Source organism: Sminthopsis crassicaudata, chromosome 3 (assembly GCF_048593235.1).
Source record: "Sminthopsis crassicaudata isolate SCR6 chromosome 3, ASM4859323v1, whole genome shotgun sequence".
Classification (NCBI taxonomy): domain Eukaryota; kingdom Metazoa; phylum Chordata; class Mammalia; order Dasyuromorphia; family Dasyuridae; genus Sminthopsis; species Sminthopsis crassicaudata.
In genome coordinates this window covers 521,301,008-521,325,917 of record NC_133619.1, presented here as the reverse complement: position 1 = coordinate 521,325,917, position 24,910 = coordinate 521,301,008, and the positions used below count along the sequence as shown (strand labels likewise).

Below are 24,910 nucleotides of genomic sequence, written 5' to 3'. Positions count from 1 at the left end.
CTCAGCAGGATGAATTTAATTCCTTTTCAACATGAAAGCTCTAGAAAAAACTTGAAAACAGGGATCATCTTTACTTTTCTGCATGCTAAGCCTTTTCTACTTTCCTTCAAGAGATTTTCATATATTATTTTTCACCATCCTGCTTGCTGTTTTCTGGATATTCTCCAATTTGTCAATGTCCTTCTTAAAACATGGCAGTCAGAATGGAAGAGAGACCATATTACAGATTTGGTTCGCCAAAGACAAAGTACAGTGGAAAGATCACCTCTCTTGTTTTTTAGTTATTACTAGTGAAACAGCAGGATGACATTGCATTAGGCTTTAGTTTTTGTGCTTTTTAAGTTGCTGTGTCGCAATGTGGATTTCACAGAGATGCCCAGTGAGGGGCACATACACATCAGAGAAGTCTTCCAGAGATCTTAATCATAGTCTAACCCTTTTCCTAACCCCAGAAACTCACCTAGATCTACAAAGTTCCACAATACTAGCTATTTATAACTACAGGTATTTCACCTGGGACTCCATAATTCAGCTCAGCTGTTACTGATTCATTACTGTCTTCTACAAAAATACAGATTTATCTTTCATTTATCCTACTCTCCTGGTTAGGATACAATTATACTCTCCCTTCAGCTTGTGTTTGATCTGTGATCTCTGAACCCTATTGAAATCAATGTAGGTGGTAATGATGATTTTATTAAGAGATTATTGATCAAAATTGATGACCAGAAAGGATGAATAAACTTCTCTATGAGGTCTTTGAGAATATATTTCATGATGTCTGTATTACTCATTTAATGAATAAATTCATCCTTACTCAGAGTGATGGGGTACAAGCTTCTAGAAGAAATATTGCTATAATCCTAAACTTCCCCAGATTTAGGATTGCTATTATTCTAATAATATATTTGTCAATCATCCATAAATCCCCTGGTTTTAAGAATACTATATAGTATAGTCCTAAAAACATTTCTGACTGCCAAAATATAATCTGTTGGTCGGTGATAACAGGGTTTCTGAGATAAATGGTGAGGAGCATATCAGACTACTCCTCAATCCCACTTCTAAATTTTTATAATTAGAGCAGGTGATCAGTTAGATCACCAGTTATAAAAGTATGTAGATATATTGATTTAGTATTGAAGTGTTTACCAGACCACTCCTTGGTTCTATCTATGCCACAGTTCCCTTTTATTGTCCTGACTCAGTTTCCCTGAATTGTTCTGCTTTAATCCCCTTGATTGCAAACCCCCTTTTCTGCTCATTAGGACTGTGATAATTAGGGCTTTGGAGATTTGATATTCCAAAAGATAAGACTCTAGATGTTCTATCTCAGATACCTAATTGGCATTCCATATCTCTAAGTTTCAGACTTTCTGGCTGTAATTTGATTATCTCCTTTATTCCCAATTTGTAAGAACTGGATTGATTATGGTCCCTTCTTGGAGTTCCTGCTCACCCTCTCCTGCCTTTGTTTATCTGAGTTTAGAGTCATATGTATATATAAAACTCTAGCAGGTAAGTTTTTCTGAAAAGCCTACTAGACAGGAACGAAGGGTAATTAAAAAAAACCTTAACTGATTGAAGGTAAGAGAGATGCTAATTGCTGTGAGAAGAAAACTCAGGCAGAAGGAAAAAAACTTAAAAAAAAAACTGTATTTGGTTTGGTCAGTTTATGTTACCTTCTGAAACAAATTGAGCAATTTGTTAACATTGTAAGTTATGCTTTAAAATTTTGTCAGCTCTTTTGAACATATGTATGAGCTTTATGGAGTTATTTAGCTATTCACTATATTGTGAATTTAATTTTTGAAGGGAAAGGAAAGGAAAATGAAGATTATTTAAGAAGGATTGATTTGTAGGAGCAATTAAAGGTTTGAATGATTTTAGGAAGTAAGAGTAAATATTGGGAAGGTATTTGGGAGGAGAGAGGTTAGGTGGAGGAGGGAGAAACAGAAGAGGATCTTTTGTCTTCAAAGGTAAAGATTCAACTCACTTTCTTCCCTTTCCCCCTACTCCCCACCCCCACTACTTTCTGCTACTTTAGCAATGGAGCATCTAGCTAGAAAGGTTGTTGGTTTGGGAGTTTGTTTAAAGTATGTAGCAAAGGGAAAGAGAAGAGTTAAGTAGGAAAAGAAAGAGGAAGGTTTTTAATGGAAGGATGGAGAAAAATTAAATGGGGAAAGAGGGAAATCTTTTGTCCAGGGTGCAGTTTAGCTTGCCTTCTCTTCCCCTTCTCTCCCCCCCCCATCCCCATGCCTATGGCTGCCTCTTTGGAGGTGGAGTGGGGGAGGGGTAGGGCAGCCATGTGGAACCCCCTTCCCCCATTAGGCCTGATATATAGCCTTTTTTTTGGGGGGGAGGGCTGCTGCTCTTGAGTTGGAGATGATTCTTTTGAGATACAATGCAATACCAGGCTGCAACCCCAACCTTTTGGGATCTCCTTTGAATCTCAGCAAGAAGATAAGGAAGCTGATGGAGCAATCATAATCAGGCTATAAATTCTACCAATCCCTAGCTAAAGACTTCCAGGAAATCCAGGAAAAGGAATCTTTTCTTTCTACTTAATAAAGGAGACAACTGCAATTAAAGTAAAATCTTGAGTGGTCCTTCGGAAGGAAAAAGTTTTAGCTTGGGGGGGTGGTAGTGGTGGGAGCTATAGCAGCCTTTTGATACAGAGAATATATATTTGGCTCCTATATCCAAAGGAAATCCAAACATTACCCCAGATTCACTAGTTTCTTACAGTCCTTTGCATGTCAAATCAGACCTTATAGTGTCATGCCTCCTCACTAGCACTTGCTTGGGAAAGATATTCTACCACTCTACCCTTTTGGGTGAGGCTTTATATCAAACATCTTATTTCCTAACTAGATATCTTTCTCTTCCTTCCCAACTATGTCCTACTTTTTTAAAAAAAAAGATAAATTTTGTTTTAACACAGGTGAAAAGAAAAATCACATGCAAATAAACTTAAAAACAAAGGTGTATTTTCCAGTAAACAAAACAATACAAGAATGTTTATAACATTCAGTAAACAGAAGCCCTGATTTTTGCAATGTATCTTTTGTTAAAAAGAATAGGATGCTGTGTGCATTAATTTTAACAATGGTAGTACCAGCCTCCTCCGTTGCATTTAAATTGAATTTTGTTGCCATACAATGTTGAGCTCATTTACAAAGGTATAGTAAGTGTATATATTATTCTTTTGGAGTATTTTCTTCTCTCTTCTTTTCTTACTAACAAGCTTTCCATGACAAATCTGAGATACTTCATTTATAATGGATCTTATTTAGTAAGAATTTTTCTGAAAGCTTTTACCTGGAAGGTGCCTTGTTGAGTCTAGTAATGAGACAAAACAAAGAAGCATAGATTCTGATGTCCTTGGAACCTTTACAAGTGGGGTTGAATTCTTTGTCCCTAATTATTTTGTTCCAAGATGGTTTTTATTTCCAACTGCTTTTCTGACTGGTCATTGAACTGACTATTGGGATCTGTTTCTCTAATCCAGTCTGCAGAAATCATATACTCTGCTGAATGATACTTTTCATCAACTTCTCTGTCAATGCTGCATCTTCTAAGCCCACCATTGCCCAGAATTACAATTTATTGTTCTAGGAAATTAGAGATTAGATATCAGTAATCACCACCTCATATACCTACTTTCTTATCTTTATAAAAATGAGATACATACAGATTAAGGGTATCCATGATACCTAAAAGACATGTAAGAGGTATAATGTATAGAATACTTGGGCTTGGAGTTTGGAAAAAAGAGTTCACATTTGGCCTCAGGAGCCTTTGTAACCCCAGGCAAGCCACTTAACCTCTGACATTTTCCTCATTTGTAAAGTGATTAACGAGGGCCTGGCACATAGTAAGTGCTTAATAAATGCTTGGCAAATAAAAACAAACTGTTCAGAATAATTAACAGAGGGAAAGCACTAGAATTAAGATGTATTAGGTAATATTTCCTGTAGGTGAGATTTTTTTTTTTTTTTTTTTTTTTTAGATTTAAAGGAAGCCAGGGAAGACACTAGTCAGAAAGCAGGAAGTAAAGTGTTCCAAGCATGGGGGACATCGAGAGAGAATGCCTGGAGCCAAGAGATAGAATACCTAATACATGAAAACAGCCAAGAAGCAATGTCATTGAATTGAAGAGTTCAAATCAGGAAACAAGATATAATAAGATTGGAAAGGTAGGAGGGGACTAAATTATGAAGATCTTTGAATGCCAAACAGAAAATTTTGTATTTGATCCTGGAGGTGATATGGAACCACTGGAATTTATTGAGTAGAGGGTGAAATGATTGGATCTGTGTTTTAGGAAAAAAGAATTTATATCTGAATGGGAGGTGGATTGAAGAGGGAAGAGATTTGAAGCAGGCAGACTTAATAGCAGATTATTGTTATAATTACATTTGAGGTGATGAAGACCTGCACCAGAGGTGGGGCAGTAGCAGAAGAGAGAAAGGGGCATATTTAAGAGGTGTTGCAAAAGTGAAATCAAGAGGTCTTGGCAACAACTTCCATTTGAGGGGTGAGAGACAGTGAGTCATCCAGAAAGACTCTTAGGTTATAAGCCTGGGGAATCAAGAAAATGATATTTCCATCTGTGTAATAGGAAAGGTTGGAAGTGGGAAGGGTTTAGGGGGAAACATGATGGGTTCTGTTTTGAACATATTGAGTTTCAGATATTTGAACTGTCTGAAATGTTGGAGATTTGAAGGTCAGCAGAGAAATGAGAATAGGAAAGGTAGATTTGAAAATTATCAGTATAAGATGGTAATTAAGTCCAAGGGTGCTGCTGAGATCACCAAATGAACTAGTATAATGGGGGAAAAGAAGCAGATCCAAAATAAAACCCTGTGGGACACTTATGGATAAAGGATATGATCTGGAGTAGGCTCCAGCAAAGAAGATAAGGAGTAGTCAGATAGGTAGGAGTAGAACCAAGAGAAAGTGGTGTTCTGAAAATCTAAAGAGAATATCAAGGAGAAAATAATCAATGGTGTTAAACTCTGTAGAAAGGTAAAAGAGAAAAAGGATTGAGAAAAAGCCACTGGATTTGGCAACTAAGAAGTCACTGGTAACTTTGCAAGGAGTAAGGAAGAGTGAAAGGAGAGAAAGTGGAGGCACCTTTTATAGATGACCTTTTCAAAGAATTTAGTTACAAAGGGCAGAAGAGATATGGGATGATCATTAACAGGGAGGGAAGGATCAAGAGAGGATTTTTTTTTTCAGGAGAAAGAGGAGACATGGGCATATTTGTAGGAAATAGGAAATGAATCAGTAGAGAATAAGAGATTGAAAATAAGTGAAAGAGAGGGGATGATTGAGGGGATACTGGGTGTCACTAAGGCACTTTATCCTCTCCACTCGTTCTCTCTGCCACAACAGCTCCCATCCCTAAGGCACTTCAACCTTAGTTTAATCAACCTATCTCCTTATATTTTTGCCCAAATACTCCCTTCCCAAACTTTTCTATTGCTCTTGAGAATTTCACAATCCTCCCAGGCTGCCAGGTCTACAACCTAGGTGCTATATTAAACTTCTCTCTCTCATCTGGGATCAAGTCCTGTTGATTCTGCCTTTGTAACATCTCTTATATAGGTTTCCTTTTCTCCTTTGAAACTCCTACCATCTTAGCAGGCCCTCATTACCTCTCTCCTGAATTACTGCAAAAGCCTGCTAGTTGGTCTTTTTTTTTTTCCCCCAAAGCTTCCCTATTCCAGTCCATTGTACACTCAGCTGACAAATTGATTTTCCTAAAGTTCAGGTCTAACCATGTCAACCACTACGACATTCAATAAACTCTTGTGACTCCTTAATTACCTCAAGGATCACATATAATTTCCTTTTCTGTGCATTTTTTTTTTTTTTTTACTGGTTTTCCCTTTGCCTAGAATTCTTTTCCTTCTCATTTCTGCCAACTGGCTTTCAAGTATCAGCTAAAATCTTACCTTCTGCAAGAAGTCTTTTTCGGTGTACCTTAATGACAGTATCCCTCACTGATTATCTTGAATTTATTCTCTATACATCTTTTTGTATCTAGTTGTTTACATGCTAGACTGTGAACTCTTTGAAAGCAGAAACTTTTTTCTCCCCAGAACAAGGACTTGACACATAGTATGCACTTAATAATTGTTTCTTTTTTGTGTGTGAGATTTGAGGGTTATGTGACTTACCCAGGGTCACACAGCTAGTAAGTATCAAGTGTCTGAGGCCAAATTTGAACTCAGATCCTTCTGACTCTACCTGTTGCCCTATCTAGCTGCCCCTTATTAATTGCTTTTTTGACAACTCCAAGATATAACAACAAGATCATTTTCTAGCTTGGGGTTAAAGGGCTTTGTTTCATGTTCATTCCCTTTTTCTGCTATCTTAGGTAGCCTAAAACATACACATTATTAATTTTTTAAAAATCATATGTTGATCTGGAGCTCCCAGATGAGAATTGAAATCTAATTCTAGGATAAGATTTAGTCACCTGATTTATTTTTTCATTCTGTTTAGTATTGACTTTCTTCATTTGTACTATATCTGGGCCATGCAATAATTATATATACATACAACATAAGCATTCATGATAGATTATAGACTTTTGTAAAAGCAAAAGAACAGGATAAAGTTTTAAAGTAAGGAATATGAAAATCATATGAAAATACCTCTTAGCAAATGAGCATGGGAAAGGAAATTTTGAGGGAAGTAAAAATTTTCCTTTCAGAGCTTTCCTTAGTAATTGAAATTATAATGGCAGTTTTGATTTCATTTACTTGTAGCTGTGCCATTATTCTCCTGTTCCCTCTTTGTAGACTATTCTATGCCATCTCTGCTTTGTTTGTCTTGTCTTCTGATTACAGACTGTGTGTGTCCCTTTTTCAAAACTGTAGAATAAGACTAATCTCTTGTCTCCCTAGCTTTCTGAAGACTAGTAAGGAATGCTTAAGCCTTTTAAGAGTCTCAGAGTCTCAGAATGCAAATCTCAGAATGACAGATCTTAATACCATGTTCTACCAGGAATATAATAGAACATCCTAAATGAGACCTTCAACCTTTCAAAAGAGTTTAATTTAGTTTTCTTCATGAAAAAAGATGAAGTAGGGGGGAGGGAATAAGGGAGGGGGGGTAATTTGGAAAAATGAATACAAGGGATAATATTATAAAATATATATATATATATATATAATAAAAAAAAATTAAAAAAAAAAAAATAAAAAAGATGAAGTAGATGTCCTGTTGTTCTGACTATGTGATACAGTTGGATGGACTTCCCATTGAAGCAGAAGTATACTATGTATACTTTGGACAAATATTTCAAATGGACAATGAATTGAGTGTAGAGTTGAATAGGAAGAAGAGAGCTGCTAGACTGCTTTTGGGAAATTGTATATGGTTTTCAGTGATCCCAAGTTTCTCCTAGAAGTAAAATCTCATCTCTTTTTAACAGCAATATTCATCCAGTGCAGTTATGTAGCTATGAATAATGGAATATTATATTTCAAAGAATCAAAATTGTTGGTGACCCAAAGTACAATGGAAAAATGTAGGGTGGATTTAAGCAACCTGTAGCTGGTTGGTTGTTATCCTTTGCTTTCAAAAGGCCCAAAATGATATCATTATGTTAAAGTCAAGTTACAGTATGACAAACTAATTGATTAGACCAATACAAGCTTCCAATGCTCTATCACGGATCAGGCACAAATAATTTGGATAGATTTTCTAAATGTGTACTTCTTACATTTATTTTATACTACTTCAATTAATGCTTTGCTCATAGAGGATATCACCACCTCTGATGAAAGCACACCATGCTGGGTGGTCCTGTGCCACTATCTCCTATGTCCCATAATCAGTTAATTAGAAGAAATTCTCTACTATATGCTTTGGATCTTCTGTGGAAATATCCTAAACTCTAGTACTTACTATGTCATTCTCCTATTTAAAAAAATCCCTACTGGTTCTCTTTTGATTTGAAGATAAATATAACATCTTCAGACAAGTTTTTAAAGACCCTCCACCACTGTTTCCATCTACTTTTCTAATCCTATTTCATATTGTTACCTTTAATGTAATCATCATTCTAGTCAAAATAATATACTAATTGTTTTACATTCCATAATTTGCTTCTGGTCTTTGCATAGTCCATTGCCATTCACTCTTTTTTTACCTCTTACGTTTACTTTCTTCAAGGCACTGCTTAGGCAGTGACTCTTTTATGAGGCCTCTTTTAATTAGCTGTGTTTCTTTTAAATAAGTTTTATAATTCTGAATGTATTTTGTTTATACTCCTCTGTATACATATTGTATTCTTCCCAATTGGGAAGTTCAGTAGGGATTCCCAAGTTGGGAATTCAGTAGATTCAAGGGCTATTTGTTTTTTGTGTTTTTTTAGTATCTGACATAGTAGCTTGCACAGAATAGGTGCTTGTACATAATAACTTGCAAATAATAGTTGCAACAAATAACAAATATTTATTGAATAAAAAAAAACACATTTGCTTAGTGCCTCATACATATGGAATATTAGTTTAGGTGCTCATAGATATAAAGCTTACATGAGATACCATTCCTATCATTACAGAGCTTACCCCTTTATAAGAGGCCCACCATCATTAAGGAATTAGATTATTAAGTACTATAAGAGGTATGAAGAAGTTGGGCACTACTAGTTTAGGGAGATCAGAGAAAGTTTATTGGAGGAGGTGGCATTTGTTCTGGGATTAAAAACATGGATAGTAATTCAATAGATAAAGAAATAAGAGGGTAAGTATTCCAAACATAATTCAACAATGTAAGCAAAGCCACTGGGTAGAATGAGGAATTTTCTGGAGAGGAGTAAGAGAAGTGTGTAAAAGTCGGACAATTCTGAATAACAGGCACAGGAATTTGAAATTGACTTGGTAGATAACAGAGCATGACCAAATCTATGTAGAGGAAAGATTATTCTGGCCATAGTATAAGTGATGAATTGGGTAGATTAAGGGAGGGGCAAAAAGTGGAACCCAGGTATCTTGGAAGAAGATACTACATCAGCAGGATGAATACAGAGAAGTTTGGAGAGACTTATATGAATTGATGCTGAGTGAAATGAGCAGAACCAAAACATCACTATACACTTCAACAACAATACTGTATGAGGATGTATTCTGATGGAAGTGGATATCTTCAACATAAAGAAGATCCAACTCACTTCCAGTTGATAAATGATGGACAGAAACAACTACACCCAGAGAAGGAACACTGGGAAGTGAATGTAAACTGTTAGAACTACTGTCTATCTACCCAGGTTACTTATACCTTTGGAATCCAATTCTTAACATGCAACAAGAAAATTGGATTTACACACATATATTGTATCTAGGTTATACTGTAACACATTTAATATGTATGGGAATTGCCTGCCATCTAGGGGAGGGAGTAGTGGGAGGGAGGGGAAAATTTGGAAAAATGAATACAAGGGATAATGTTATAAAAAAAATTACTCATACCCCCCAACCAAAAATTAAATTTGAAATACAAAAATTAAAAGGAGAAATCAATAATATTGAAAGTAAAAAAACTATTGAATTAATAAATAAAACCAAGAGTTGGTTTTATGAAAAAGCCAATAAAATAGATAAACCTTTGGTAAATTTGATCAGAAAAAAGAAAGAGGAAAATCAAATTGTTAGTCTTACAAATGAAAAGAGGGATCTTTCCACCAATGAAGAGGAAATTAGAAATAATGAGTTACTTTGCCCAACTTTATGCCAATAAATTTGATAACTTAAGTGAAATGGATGACTTCCTCCAAAAATATAGGCTCCCTAGATTAACAGAGGAGGAGATAAATTGCTTAAATCGTCCCATTTCAGAAAAAGAAATAGAACAAGCTATTAACCAACTCCCCAGGAAAAAATCCCCAGGACCAGATGGATTCACATGTGAATTCTACCAAACATTTAAAGAACAATTAGCCCCAATGTTATATAAATTATTTGAAAAAATAGGGGATGAAGGAGTCCTACCAAACTTCTTTTATGACACAGACATGGTACTGATACCTAAACCAGGTCGATCGAAAACTGAGAAAGAAAATTATAGACCAATTTCCTTAATGAATATTGATGCTAAAATCTTAAATAAGATATTAGCAAAAATACTTCAGAAAATCATCTCCAGGATAATACACTATGATCAAGTAGGATTTATTCCAGGAATGCAGGGCTGGTTTAATATTAGGAAAACTATTAATATAATTGACCATATTAATAATCAAATTAATAAAAACCATATGATCATCTCAATAGATGCAGAAAAAGCATTTGACAAAATCCAACATCCATTCCTACTAAAAACTCTTGAGAGTATAGGAATAAATGGACTATTCCTTAGAATAATCAGGAGCATATATTTAAGACTGTCAGTAAGCATAATATGCAATAGAAATAAACTACAACCTTTCCCAGTAAGATCAGGAGTGAAACAAGGTTGCCCACTATCACCATTACTATTCAATATAGTACTAGAAACGCTAGCCTCGGCAATAAGAGCTGAGAAAGAGATTCAAGGAATTAGACTAGGAAATGAGGAAATCAAACTATCACTCTTTGCAGATAACATGATGGTATACTTAGAGAACCCCAAAGACTCTGCTAAAAAGCTATTAGAAATAATTCAGAATTTTAGCAAAGTGGCAGGATACAAAATAAATCCACATAAATCCTCAGCATTTTTATATATCACCAACAAAATGCAACAGCAAGAGATACAAAGAGAAATTCCATTCCAAACAAATGTTGAGAGTATAAAGTATTTGGGAATCCATCTACCAAAGAAAAGTCAGGAATTATATGAGAAAAATTACAAAACACTTGCCACAAAAATAAAGTCAGATTTAAATAACTGGAAAGACATTCAGTGCTCTTGGATAGGCCAAGCGAATATAATAAAGATGACAATACTCCCCAAACTAATCTATTTATTTAGTGCTATACCAATCAGACTCCCAAGAAACTATTTTAATGACCTAGAAAAAATAACAACAAAATTCATATGGAAGAATAAAAGGTCGAGAACTTCAAGGGAACTAATGAAAAAAGACTCAGAGGAAGGTGGTCTAAGTGTACCTGATCTAAAGCTATATTATATAGCAGCAGTCACCAAAACCATTTGGTATTGGCTAAGAAATAGACCCGGTAGATCAGTGGAACAGATTAGATACAAAGGACAAAAAAGGGTACATCTATAACAATCTAATCTTTGAAAAATCCAAAGATACCAACATTAGGGATAAAAATGCATTATTTGGAAAAAAAACTGTTGGGAAAACTGGAAATTAATATGGCAGAAATTAGATATGGATCCACACTTAACACCATATACCAAGATAACATCAAAATGGGTCCATGATTTAGGCATAAAGAATGAGATAATAAATAGATTAGAGAAACAGAAAATAGTCTACCTATCGGAGCTGTGGAGGAGGAAGGAATTTATGACCAGAGGAGAACTAGAGATCATTATTGATCACAAAATAGAAGATTTTGATTACATCAAACTAAAAAGTTTCTGTACAAACAATACTAATGCAAATAAGATTAGAAGGGAAGTAACAAATTGGGTAAATATTTTTAAAAGTAAAGGTTCTGACAAAGGTCTCATTTCCAAAATATATAGAGAACTGATCCTAATTTATAAGAAACCAAACCATTCTCCAATTGATAAATGGGTGAAAGGATATGAGCAGACAATTCTCAGATGATGAAATTGAAACTATATCCACTCATATGAAAGAGTGTTCCAAATCACTACTGATCAGAGAAATGCAAATTAAGACAACTCTGAGATACCACTACACACCTGTCAGATTGGCTAAAATGACAGGAACAAATAATGATGAATGTTGGAGGGGATGTGGGAAAACTGGGACACTAATACATTGCTGGTGGAGTTGTGAAGGAATCCAGTCATTCTGGAGAGCAATTTGGAACTATGCCCCAAAAGTTATCAAACTGTGCATACCCTTTGACCCAGCAGTACTACTACTGGGCTTATATCCCAAAGAAATACTAAAGAGCGGAAAGGGACCTGTATGTGTCAAAATGTTTGTGGCAACTCTTTTTGTTGTAGCTAGAAACTGGAAGTTGAATGGATGTCCATCAGTTGGAGAATGGTTGGGTAAATTGTGGTATATGAAGGTTATGGAATATTATTGCTCTGTAAGAAATGACCAGCAGGAGGAATACAGAGAGGCTTGGAGATACTTACATCAACTGATGCTGAGTGAAATGAGCAGAACCAGAAGATCACTATACACTTCAACAATAATACTGTATGAGGATGTATTCTGATAGAAGTGGAAATCTTCAACATAAAGAAGATCCAACTCACTTCCAGTTGATCAATGATGGACAGAGGTAGCTACACCCAGAGAAGGAACACTGGGAAGTGAATGTAAATTGTTAGCACTAATGTCTGTCTGCCCAGGTTACATGTACCTTCGGAATCTAATGCTTATTGTGCAACAAGAAAATGGTATTTACACACATGTATTGTATCTAGGTTATATTGTAACACATGTAAAATGTATGGAATTGCCTGTCATTGGGGGAAGGGAGTAGAGGGAGGGGGGGTATAATTTGGAAAAATGAATACAAGGGATAATATTATAAAAAAAATAATAAAAATAATAAAAATTACTCATACATATGTACTGTCAAAATTTTTTTATAATTATAAAATTAATAAAAAATATATAAAAAAGAAAGAAGATATTGCAATAATTCAGGTAGAGGATTTGTATTTGAGCAATGCCAGTGGAAATAGAGAGGAAGGAACATATATATTGAAGAAATGATCTGAATGTGAATTTTACTCAATCGGCTAATTCATATGAGAAATGAGGAAGAGAGAAAAGTCAAAGATAATCTAAGATCATTAATTTGGCAAATGGATTTGACATCTATAATAGCTCAGCATCATGTTGAATAATCTAAGTGATAAAAAAAGAAGCAGAAGATCTGATCCTTGTCTACAGTGGGTTTATAATCCACTTAAGGAAATAGGAATTATTCTATGACATACTTAGATAATATGTGACAGTTCTAGTTAGGTATTAGAATGTATTATACAAATAATAAATAAGATGTCATGCCATACAAATAGTAGTACATGAAAAAAGAGGGTTCTATATCAAACTTGCTTTTTAAAACAAGTATATGATAAATTCTAGATGTTACATTCAAAATTGTTCTGTTATTCTGTTTTTTCTCCCCAAACTTCCTTCTGTTCTGTGCATTTAAAATATTATAATGGCTGCCTTTTAGTGGGGAGGAGGGAATATTGCTATCTTCAACTTCTTCCTTCTCTCCACCCTACCCAACTAAAAAAAACTGAAAGAAAAAAAATCCCTTATAACAAATAAGCATAATCAAGAAAAATGACTTTATGTACTGTATCTAAAACTTCATGGATCTTTTTGCAACTTGAATCCTTGCTAGTTGACTGATAATATACTTCATTATAGATTTTCTGGAGATGGACTTGATCATTATGTTTTTCAGAGTTCTTGTCTTTGAAAGTTATTTATTATATCTATATCTTCATATATCTGTATCTACCTATTTCTTTATATTTATCTCTCTGTTTTCCTGGTTTTTGTATACTTTGTCAATTTATAATACATGGGATCTGCTGAAACTGTCTCTTTCATAATTTCTTACATTGTCATAACAAAAGCTCCTTTGACCTGTATCTGTAATTAATATTTGTGAACATAATAATGGCATTTCATAACTAAGAACCCAGGTAGGTGGAAGCTGCTTACCCCCAAGTCTTACCTTTCCTTTCATTATCATCAGATTCAGAAAGATTCTAATATTAATCCTCTGAAGTTGTAGATTTTGAGAGATTTCCTCCCTAGAAGCCCAAATCCATTTGTGAAGACATGAGCTTTGACCGGATTCATCAAATCACTTGGGAAAAATAATAGCGCCTTAGTCCTCTCTAACAAGATTGCCTAGACAACTGACTTTAAGATCAAGATCAGAGCATCAGAAAATATTTAGCCAAGAGAAAAGGCCATGCTAATGAGCATTATGTGTTGTCTTTCATAATTTTGGGATTGGGCAAAAGGACTGGCACTCAGTGTAAATTCATCTAGATCATCAGTTATTAATCATCTCAGGTACCCATTCTTTTGCTATAACTCAACTTTTTCTTTCCTGATATTTGGAGAGAGAATAAAGTGATGCTATTATTTGTCATTATAGAGTCCTTGAATGTGAAAATTTTTGTCAACTGGTACTTTCTCCATCATATGGTTAGAAAATTTTACCTTGCCTTCTAATTTGTATGACTTAGGGTCAGACCTGTCTATGTGAAAATCACCTTCATATGCTATCATTTCCCTGTTTAAACATTCTCTTTCCAGATCCCTCATCCCTCATCTGCTGTTGCCTTCCCTCTTTCATTGTGCCTGCTAGACCATGAGTCAGAAAGATCTAGTTTAAGTCTAATCTGACTTCACATACTTATTAACTATATAGGCCTGGAAAAGTTACTTAATTTTTATCTGTCATTCTTCCCTCATTTGTAAAATGGGGATAAAAGTTCTTCCTTTTTCTCTTCCTCTTCCTCAACATCACCACTATCATCTTCCTCCTCCTCCTCCTCCTCCTCCTCCTCCTCCTCCTCCTCCTCCTCTTCCTCTTCCTCCTACTCCTGCCCCTGCTGCTTCTCTCCCCTTTGCCCTAGAATGAACCCTTCTGGTGCCTCTTTTGTGGTGGAGGAGACCTAGGACTCGACGAAAGAAAAGCTGAAGGAAGTCAAGAAAGAAAACAACTCCATTAATTTGGCCTTGCAAGATGGTTCCACGGTGCAATGTAAAATTAAGAGGCACAAACTACCTACTAAACTAATGAAGGCCTCTTGTGAATGACAGGGTTTGTCTGTAAGGCAGATGCGATTCTGATTGGTGGACAACCAGTCAATGAAGCAGACACACCTGCACAGTTGGAAATGGAGGGTGAAGATACAATTGATATATTTCAGCAGCAGGCAGGAGGTATTTACTAAAAAGGGAACCTGCAACTCCACTCCAGTACTGGGCTTCCAAGGAAAATAATACATTCACAATTAGAAAACCAAGATTTGATTTCATATACACCTTGAGTGCTGCAGTTTTCCTCTCTTTTTTGCTTCTCTCCCCCATTTGTTCATTGTACATAAAATAATAGGTACATATGTACAGATGCAATTCATTTTTTTTTTTTGTTTTTTTTTTTTTTTACTAAATGGCTGATGGTATGTTTTGATCAATATCAAATAGAGATTGGGGGGGATAACTGGTTCTGTGAAAAATCCTTTTTCTATCTTAGTGGCATGTTCATTCAACTTTATTTTTATATTTCAGTAAGTTGTTTTGTTCTCATTGATTAACAACAACAAAACCCATAAAAATTTCTTGCATGTGTGTTTGGATAATTTAAATGTTTTTCTTTTATCACTGTAAAACCAAGGATGATGTTCATAACTTTTTTTGTATATAACTGTTATATGTAGGGTAATCTCTGTCACTCAGTGAATATATTACTATAAAGAAATTGATCTTAGCTAGTTTTCCTTTCACTTCAAACATCTTGTTTAAAATAAAATAAAATAAAATAGGGATAATAAATGTTTCTATATCTGAAGGTCATTGTGAGGTTGAAATGAGATATTTACAAAGTGCCTGAAAAACCTTCAAGTGCTATATAAATTTAGTATCACCATCACCACCATCATCAAACTTCCCCTCATCTCAAATTTCTTCCCCTACTAGTTTTTCTATTTTCTTACAGTAATGGAAGTGTGACTCTGTAGGAAACTGTACCCCCAGGAACATTCTCTAGCACTAAAGAGTTCCTTGTCCCATGCCCCCTGAAACATATTCTTTACTTTTTGCTACCTTGCTCTGATAGTTCAAGTCCCCCTCCCCCCCAGCATATGAAATCATTCAAACAGATCTAATTCCCTTGGTACTTCAAGTGATGTAGCACAAAGTTTCTGTTATTAGCACATGAATAGCCAACTGTTTCCCATTTGCTTATGTCAACAATGTGTCAACATTATGGAATAAACACAGGAAACTGTATCATATTTAGCCAATATCATACCATAAGATCACACCTTTGGGAAATATCTTTCTTTGGAATGTAATTTTCTTGAAGACAAGGATTGTTTCATTTTTGTATTCATTAGCCCAAGCATATAGTAAGCAGTTAGAAAATTCTTCTAGTTTGGAGTGAATGACAACCCTTTCTTTGTAGTGTTTACAAGAATTGTTAACAAGATTCTTCAGTCTCCACCAGAAACTAGATTGACCTCATATGGACATATGCATTTATTTATTTTAATTGAACAAACAAATTTTTAGAGCTTTTTCTTTTCAAAACATATGCATAGATAGATTTCAACATTCAGCCTTGCAAAACCTTGTGTTCCAGATTTTTTCTCCCTCCTTTCCCCACTCCCTCCTCTAGGAAGCAAGTAACCTAATGCATGTTAAACATGTGCAATTCTTCTATACATATTTCCATAATTATCAAGCTGCACAAGAAAAACCAGAACAAAAACAAAAACCATGAGAAAACAAAATGCAAGCAAACAACAAAAAAGGTGAAAACATTATGCTGTGATCCACATTCAGTCTTCATAGTCTCTCTATGGATGCAGATAGCTCTCTCCCTCACAAGCCTATTGGAATTGGCCAGAATCACCTCATTATTGAAAAGAGCCACATTCATAAGAATTGATCATTGTTTAGTCTTATTCTGCTCACTTCACATAGCATCAGTTCATGTCTCTCCAGGCCTCTCTGAAATCATTCTGCTAATTGTTTCTCACAGAACAATAATACTCCATAACATTCATATACCACAATTTATTCAGCCATTCCCCAACTGATGGACACCCACTCAGTTTCCAGTTTCTTGTCACTACAAAAAGAGCTGCTATAAACATTGTTGTACATACAAGTCCCTTTCCCTCCTTTAAGATCTCTTCGAGATGTAAGCCCAGTAGAAACACTGCTGAATCAAAGGTATGCATAATTTGATAGTCCTTTGAGCATAGTTCCAAATTGCTCTCCAGAATGGTTGGATTATCTCACAACTCCACCAACAATGTATCAGTGTCTCAGTTTTCCAATATCCCCTCCAACATTCATCATTATCTTTTTTTGTCATCTTAGCCAATCTGAGAGGTGTGTAGTAGTATCTCAGAGTTGTCTTAATTTGCATTTTTTCCTGATCAATAGTGATTTAGAGCATTTTTTTCATATGACTTAAAAGGGTTTAAATTTCTTCATCCAAAAATTGTCTGTTCATATCACTTGATCATTTATCAATTGGGGAATGGCTTGATTTTTTATAAATTTGAGTCAATTTTCTATATATTTTAGAAATTAGGCCTTTATCAGGACCCTTGAATGTAAAATTTTGTCTGATTAGTTTTGTTTGTACAAAAACTTTTTAATTTATCATAATCAAAATTATTCATTTTGCATTATATAATGTACTCTAGTTCTTTGGCCTCAGATTCCTTCCTTCTCCACAAATCTGAGAGGTACACTATCCTTTAGAATTAAAAAAAAATCTTAAAAACAAATGTAAAAAAAATTGTTTTGAATGTAACTGAGAGAAAATATTAAATAAACAAATAAAATTTTAAAACAACAAATTTGCATTTAGAATTCATTGGTTCTCCCTCTAGAAGAAAAAGACAAACCTGACAATAGCTTAGAAAGTAAGAATAATGAACTCTTGGTTAGGGATAGAATTTTTTTCCAAGTTATTTCCCTTTTAATTTTAGCTATACTGTATTTGCATATTTTTAGATAATAAAATTGTACATCTTATTTTCTGTGATCCTCTCTTTTGTTTGAGCTCTTCCCCATTCATAGATGTAAAAGGTAATTTTTTCTCTTATTCCTCTTAATTTTTTGTGATATGATCTTTTATGTCTAGTTAATATGCATTTGAATATTAGATTGGTCATTGTCTTCTATGGTGTGAGCTCTTGGTCAAAACCTAATTTCTGCCAAACTGCTTTCCCTTTGAGTCAGTGGTTTTAGAAAAATTAGTTCTTATTCCCATAATTGAGGTCTTTGGGTTTTTTGAATACTTAGCTGCTACATTCATTTGCTTTGGTATATTATGTACCTAATCTATTCCACTAATCAACTATTTTTAAACAATTAACAAATGGTTTTGATGATTACTGATTTGTAATATAGTTTTAGATCTGGTACTGCTAAGATTCCTTCTTTTCTACTTATTTTTTTATTTGAAATGATCAGATTAAATATGTATCTTTTAAAAATTGATCCTTTTTATTATTAATTTTGTTCTATAATTGTCTAAGTCATGGTTCTTTGTCTCTGAATTTAGTTCAGAAACTCAGCTATCTCATGTCAAGTTAAGTTTAGAAAACCAGCTCTCCTGTTAATCTATTCTTGCCTCAAGGAAATCTTTTGTTCTTGAGGGAAGTAAGTGGACATTAGGGAGTCTGGTACACCACCAAGCTATCCTTCAAGAATGTCTGGTTTGTTATCCAAAGAAGTCTGTCCCACTATCTCTAAACTGGCAGGTAGGCTCAAATAATGAACATTTCTTAGTCACAGGAGGGAATAAAGTGATTGTTGCTAGCCCCTCATGCCCAATTTTCAATCAATCATGTTGTTTCCTATGCCTCAGATCTGTAATCAATCATATTTATTTTAGCATTCATGATATAGAGCTCTTGTAACCAATAAAAACTTGTTCCCTGCCTATAAGTCCTACTCTGTGTTCTGTATTCCCTAAACTATAAAAGAGAGTTGCCCCCCTCATTCAGGATTTTAGCTTTGTTGAGATGAGGAAAATCCTATTTATTGATATATATTTATTTATATTAGTAAATTTGCATTTTACTAATAAATTGATCATGCTTAGAACTTTGTGCCTCCATTTACCTTGTTTTGACCATGACCCATTTTTTTTCTTGGAGATTCTTGACCTTTTGTCTGTAAGATGAATTTTGTTATTTATTTTTTTCTAGTTTTACAAAGTTATCTTTTGATTATTTGATAGTTTGATTGGTATGACACTGAATAACTTAAGTTATTTTAGGGAATATTGCCCTTTTTATTGTATTAGTTTGCCCATCTGTGGGCAATTAATATTTCCCCAATTATTTAGGCCTGTATTTAGGCCCCAATTATTTTTATATTCATATAGTTCTTGTGTGCCTTGGTAGGTAGCTTTCCAATATATAACTATGTTGATTTATGTGATTTTATTTTATATCCTGCAACTTTGCTGAAGTTGTTCATTGTTTCACTTATATTTTTAGTAGATCCTCTAGAATTCTCTAAGTAAGTCATCATATCATTTGCAAGAAGTAATTTTGTTTCTTTTTTGCTCATGTTTATTTCTTCATTTTTTCTTTCTTATTTTATTCCTATAATTAACATTTTAAGTCCTATCTCTAGCAATAGCAATGATATACTTGCTTTCTCTATAATCTTATTGGAAAGACACTTCCCCCATTTTATCTCTATTACATATACCGTCAACTCTTGGCTTTAGATAGATACTATTAATTATAGTAAGAAAAGATTCGTTTATTCCCATGTTTCCTAATTTAAAAAAAAAACAAAACAAACTCAAATGGGTGTTATATATTGTCAAAAGGTTTTCCCACCTTTATTACTATTATCATATGATTTTTTTATTCTTGTTATTGATGTTGCCCATTATGTTTGTGGTTTTTATAATATAAAACCAATATTTATATAAATTTAACCTGGTCATTGTGTATAATCTTTGTGAAATGTAGGTATGACCTCTTTATAATATTTTATTCAAATTTTTTTGCCCATCAGTGTTCAGTAGAGATATTGCTTTATGGTTTTCTTTCTCTGTTTTGACTATTTTTGTTTAGGCATCAAGACAATATTTGTATCAAAGAAGAAAATCACTAATATCTTTTAAAAATCTCTAGCATTTTTGTATCTAGTTTACATGAATTGGATTTAATTCTTCTTTGAATGATTAATAAAATTCACTTGGAAACCCATCTGGTCTTGTTCACCCATCCTCTTCCCCTCTTTGGTTGCTCATTTATTGCTTGTTCAAATTCTTCCTTTGAGACTAAGTTGTTTGAATCCTCTATTTCTCATTCTGTTAATCAGGGAATTTTATATTTTTGTACTTATTTTCTAAAGTGGGAAGAAGTCTTCAATTGTTGGAAATTCCTTACAATATTCTAGAACTTGTCCTTAATATCATGGTTTATAAGCATACTTGACTCAAGACAAATGTGAGGTAGAAGGAAGAGCACATTGGACTGAGATGAAGTGGACCTGGGATCTTATTTCATCTCTGTTAGCTGGGTGACCTTGGATAAATGGCATATTTTGTCTGACATAAATGGCATATTTTGATTTATATAATGAGGACATAGGACCCCATGATCCCTGTCCCTCTCACCCCACAAAAAAAACCAGAATTGAGACGGAAAGACCTGAGTTCAAATCCAGCCTTATACACTCACTAGCTGTGCGACCTTGGGCAAATCACTATGCATTAATCCACTGGAAGAGGATATGGCAAACCACTCTGGTTGGTATCTTTGCCAAGAAAAACTCCATGAACAGTATAGTCTACAGAGTCACAAAGAATTGAACACAGCTGAACTACTGGTCAGCAAATCATATATATTGATAGAGTTCTCAATCCAATAAAAGTACTACATTTTTTTCAGATGAATATCTGTCTAATCACAGCTCCTTATCTTATCTTTGTGAAGTTCATTTTTAAACAACTTTACATTTTTCCCTATTAAATTTCATCTTATTAGATCTGGCTCCATATTCTAGCATGTCAAAAATCTTCCAAGATAAATTTCTAAAACCTGTCATTTTTCACAGAGCTCATCCAAAACTTTCAGAATCCCATGGAAAAGCCTTTATTTCAAAGATAAACTTTGAGTTAGAAAAGAAAAACTGATAAACTACTACCTAGTTCAAGAGGAAGAGTTAAGCAGCATAACAAAAACAATTACTATAATTTATTATTCATAAGGAATCAGGTGATAGCTGGTCTCAAGTTCCGGTAGAAGGAAGGATGTGACACAGTTTTCTAGGACTAAGACATTGACTGAAAAATCTGTGAAGTTCCAATGTTTCTTCTTCTTTTCATGGTAAATTCAGGCCACTCACAGGTATAATTTGAATGAAAGCTTTTTCTGTGAATTCTAAAATGAGGCAATCAGTTTCTCCTATCCATTTCCACTTTGACATTTGATGGCAAAAGCTTCTTTCTCTGAATGAATGATTGATTATGTGGCAAACCAGCATCTGCACTAGGGAAGATGAAAAGGTGAAAACTCATGTACAAGATTTAGGTGTCTAAGTGAAATTTATTAGAAAATACTTAATATTTAGCTAACTTTCTGAGTATTTTGACAAACCCTTAACTTTCCTAATTATCTTCTTTTGGCTGCCCATCAGCCTATTGATGTACTTCTTATAATGTATTATCTAGTACTTAATGGGACATTCGAATTAAAGTCCAACCTGGGCAAACTACTATCAGAGTATTATCTTCTTTAGACTGGAAAATGTCTCTTACCCAGTAAATTTTCAATATGGCTATCATATTGCATGGTTAACACATATTGAGCTTAGAATTCACTAGAATTCCCAGATTTTTAAAAGATGGACTAGTTCCATAATTTGCATATGGCATGTTAAATTTTTTCATGTTTCAGTCTAAACATGTCCCAAACCTTCTTATCTCTCTGCATCATTGGAGAACTTTCAGTAAAGACCTTGTGCCCTGAAGCATTATGTAAATACAGCCTTGTTACACAAAGAGGCATCTGAGAATATGCAAAATTGGGAAGCTAGACTTGTTCAGTCCACATAAATTCCTCACATCTTCCACGTGAACTGGTATCCACAGTTGCCATCTTCAACCTTCAGGACAAATACTACAGAGAAGATCAGCTAAATATCCAATAATAAATGAAAAATAATTTAGGGTAAAGGAAGCTATATAAAGGATTTTAAAGATTTCTTCTTCAGATTTGAGGAATGTGAAGAGTAACTGACTTCAACAATGGCCTATACCTTGTCAGCTTCACTTTATTTTGGATATGCATGCTCTCTGTGCTTGTATTCATCTATTCCAGTGAAAAGACATATGACTTCTGGAAAGCAGGAAATAGAAGCTAAATTAAGATAATTTTCCATATCCAATTTGTTAATAGTTCATCTCATATCTTCACTGAATGTGGTCTAGTTCTAAACAGAAGTGCTCAGTTGTGCCAGTAAACTACTTTAGAGATCATGAAACCTTCTACCATATGAAACCTCCATAAATACTCTTATAATCCCTCATAGGAAGAATTAGAATAGAAAAATTTCTTAATGCCTAGGGGAAAACCCATTTACCCCATGTGAATAGGCTTTTAAATATACAGTGAGTCCAGATTTAGGTTTTTTTCCTTTATTATTTTTTCAATATATATATATATATATTCATAAAGAATGTGTATTTTAAAAGTTTATATATATATATATACATATATATATACATATATTATATATGTATATATATAAACTTTTAAAATACACATTCTTTATGAATCATGTTGGCAGAGAAAAATCAGAGCAAAAAGGAAAAACCATGAAAGAGAGGAAAAAAGCAACAGAAAAAAAGAAGTGGACATAGCATGTGTTGATTTATATTCAGACTCCTTGATTCTCTTTCTGGATGCAGATAGTGTGTTCTAGTCAAAGTTTATTGGGATTGTCTTGGATCACTGAACCACTGAGAAGAAGCAAGTCTTTTTTGATCATTGTTCAATCTTGCTGTTACTTTGTACAATATATTCCTGATTCTGCTTGTTTTGCTCAGCATCAGTTCATGTAAATCTTTGTAAGCCTTTTAAAAATCAACTTATTCATCATTTTTTATAGAACAATAACATTCTATTACTTTCATATACCACAAGTTATTCAACCATTCTCCAATTTAGGGGCTTCTACTCATTTTCCAATTCTTTGCTACCACAAAAAGAGCTGCTACAAACATTTTTGCACATGTGGGTCTTTTCCCTCCTTTTTGATTTCCTTGGCATGCGGACCCAGTGGTCTGTATCAAAGGATATGCACAATTTTATAGCCCTTTGACATAGTTCCAGATTACTTTCCAGAATGGTTGGATCATTTCACAACTTCACCAACAATGCCCTAGTATTCCAGTTTTCCCACATCCCCTCCAACATTATTTTTTCCTGTCATTGTTAGCCAATTTGAGATGTGTGAGGTAGTATCTTATTGTTTTAATTTGCATTTCTCTAATCAATAGTGACTTAGAGCATTTTTTTTTTCATATGACTATACATGGCTTTAATTTCATCATCTGAAAATTATCTGTTCATATCCTTTGACCATTTATCAATTGGGGAATGATTTGTACTCATAATAAATTTGACACAGTTCTTTATATATTTTAGAAATATCAGAAAAAAATGCTGCAAAATTGTTTTTCCAGCTTCATACTTCCCTTTTAATCTTGTGTTAGTTTTGTTAGTGCAAAAACTTTTTACATTAATGTAATCAAAGTTATCCATTTTGCATTTCTCAATATTCTCTAGTTCTTTGGTCATAAATTCTTCCCTTATCTAGAGATCTGATAGGTAAATTATCCCTTGCTCTCTTAATTTGCTTATGGTATCACCCTTTACACCCCAAACATGTATCCATTGTGACCTTATTTTGGCATGGAATGTGCGATGTAGGTCTATGTTGAGTTTCTGACATATTATTTTCCAATTTTCCAAGCAATTTTTGTGAAATACTGAGTTTTTAATTCTAGAAGCTGGAGTTAGGGAGTTTATTAAATACTAGATTGCTATAATCATTGATTATTGTATCATGTGTATCTAATGTATTCCACTGATCCACCACTCTATTTCTTAGCCAGTACCAAATAGTTTTGATCACTACTATTTTATATAGTTTTAGGTCTGGTAGTGCTAGGCCACCATCCTTTTTTTTTTTTTTCATTAATTACCTTGATATTTTTGACCAAGATATTCTTCCACATGAATTTTGTTATTATTTTTTCTAGCTCTATCAAATTATTTTTGGCAGTTTGCTTGTTATGGCACTGGACAAATAAATCAGTTTAGATAGAGTTGTCGTTTCAATCATACTAGCTCAGCCTATATATGAACAATTAATATTTTCCCAATTGTTTAAATTTGACTTTATTTGTGTGAGAAATATTTTGTAATTGTGTTCATATGGTTCCTGGGTTTATGTTGGCAGGTAAACGGCCAAATCTTTTATTTTGTTTACAATTATTTTACATGAAATTTCTCTTTCTATCTGTTGCTGCTGGGCTTTGTCAGTAATATATAGAAATGCTGATGATTTGTGTAGTTTTTTAATATTCTGCAACTTTGCTAAAGCTGTTATTGTTTCAAGTAGGTTTTTTGATGATTTTCTAGGACTCTGTATCATCTGCAAAGAGTTATAGTTTTATCTCCTCATTGCTTATGCTAATTCCTTTAATTTTTTTCTTTTCTTATTACTAAAGCTAACATTCCTACTACAATATTGAATAACAATGGTGATAATGGGCATGCTTGTTTCACTCCTGATCTTATTTGGAATATGTCCAGATTTTTTCCATTACAAATAATGCTTGCCATTGATTTTAGATAGCTTATTATTTTAAGGAAAATTCCCTTTATTCCTATGCTCTGTAGTGTTTTTGATAGGAATGGGTACTATGTTTTGTCAAAAGCCTTTTCTCTTTTTTTTTTCCTTTTCCATTCTTTAATTTAAAAAATAGCATTTTTATTTTCAAAATATATGCAAAGATCACTT

General features: G+C 33.9%; 1 long non-coding RNA gene and 1 pseudogene across 3 annotated transcripts in view; both read left to right on the top strand.

The window, feature by feature from the left end:
- The window catches only part of LOC141563309 (uncharacterized), a 78,089-nt gene that overhangs the window by 30,920 nt on the left and 22,259 nt on the right, over positions 1 to 24,910 (top strand). For 2 of the 3 annotated variants that reach the window (XR_012488388.1, XR_012488390.1), the window contains one exon: positions 4,013 to 7,099. This is a non-coding gene — a long non-coding RNA (uncharacterized LOC141563309). Of the gene's footprint in view, positions 1 to 4,012; positions 7,100 to 24,910 lie in introns of those variants that run through there. The other variant, XR_012488389.1, reaches the window with a different exon arrangement.
- On the top strand, positions 14,234 to 15,186 carry LOC141559710 (small ubiquitin-related modifier 3 pseudogene; annotated as a pseudogene).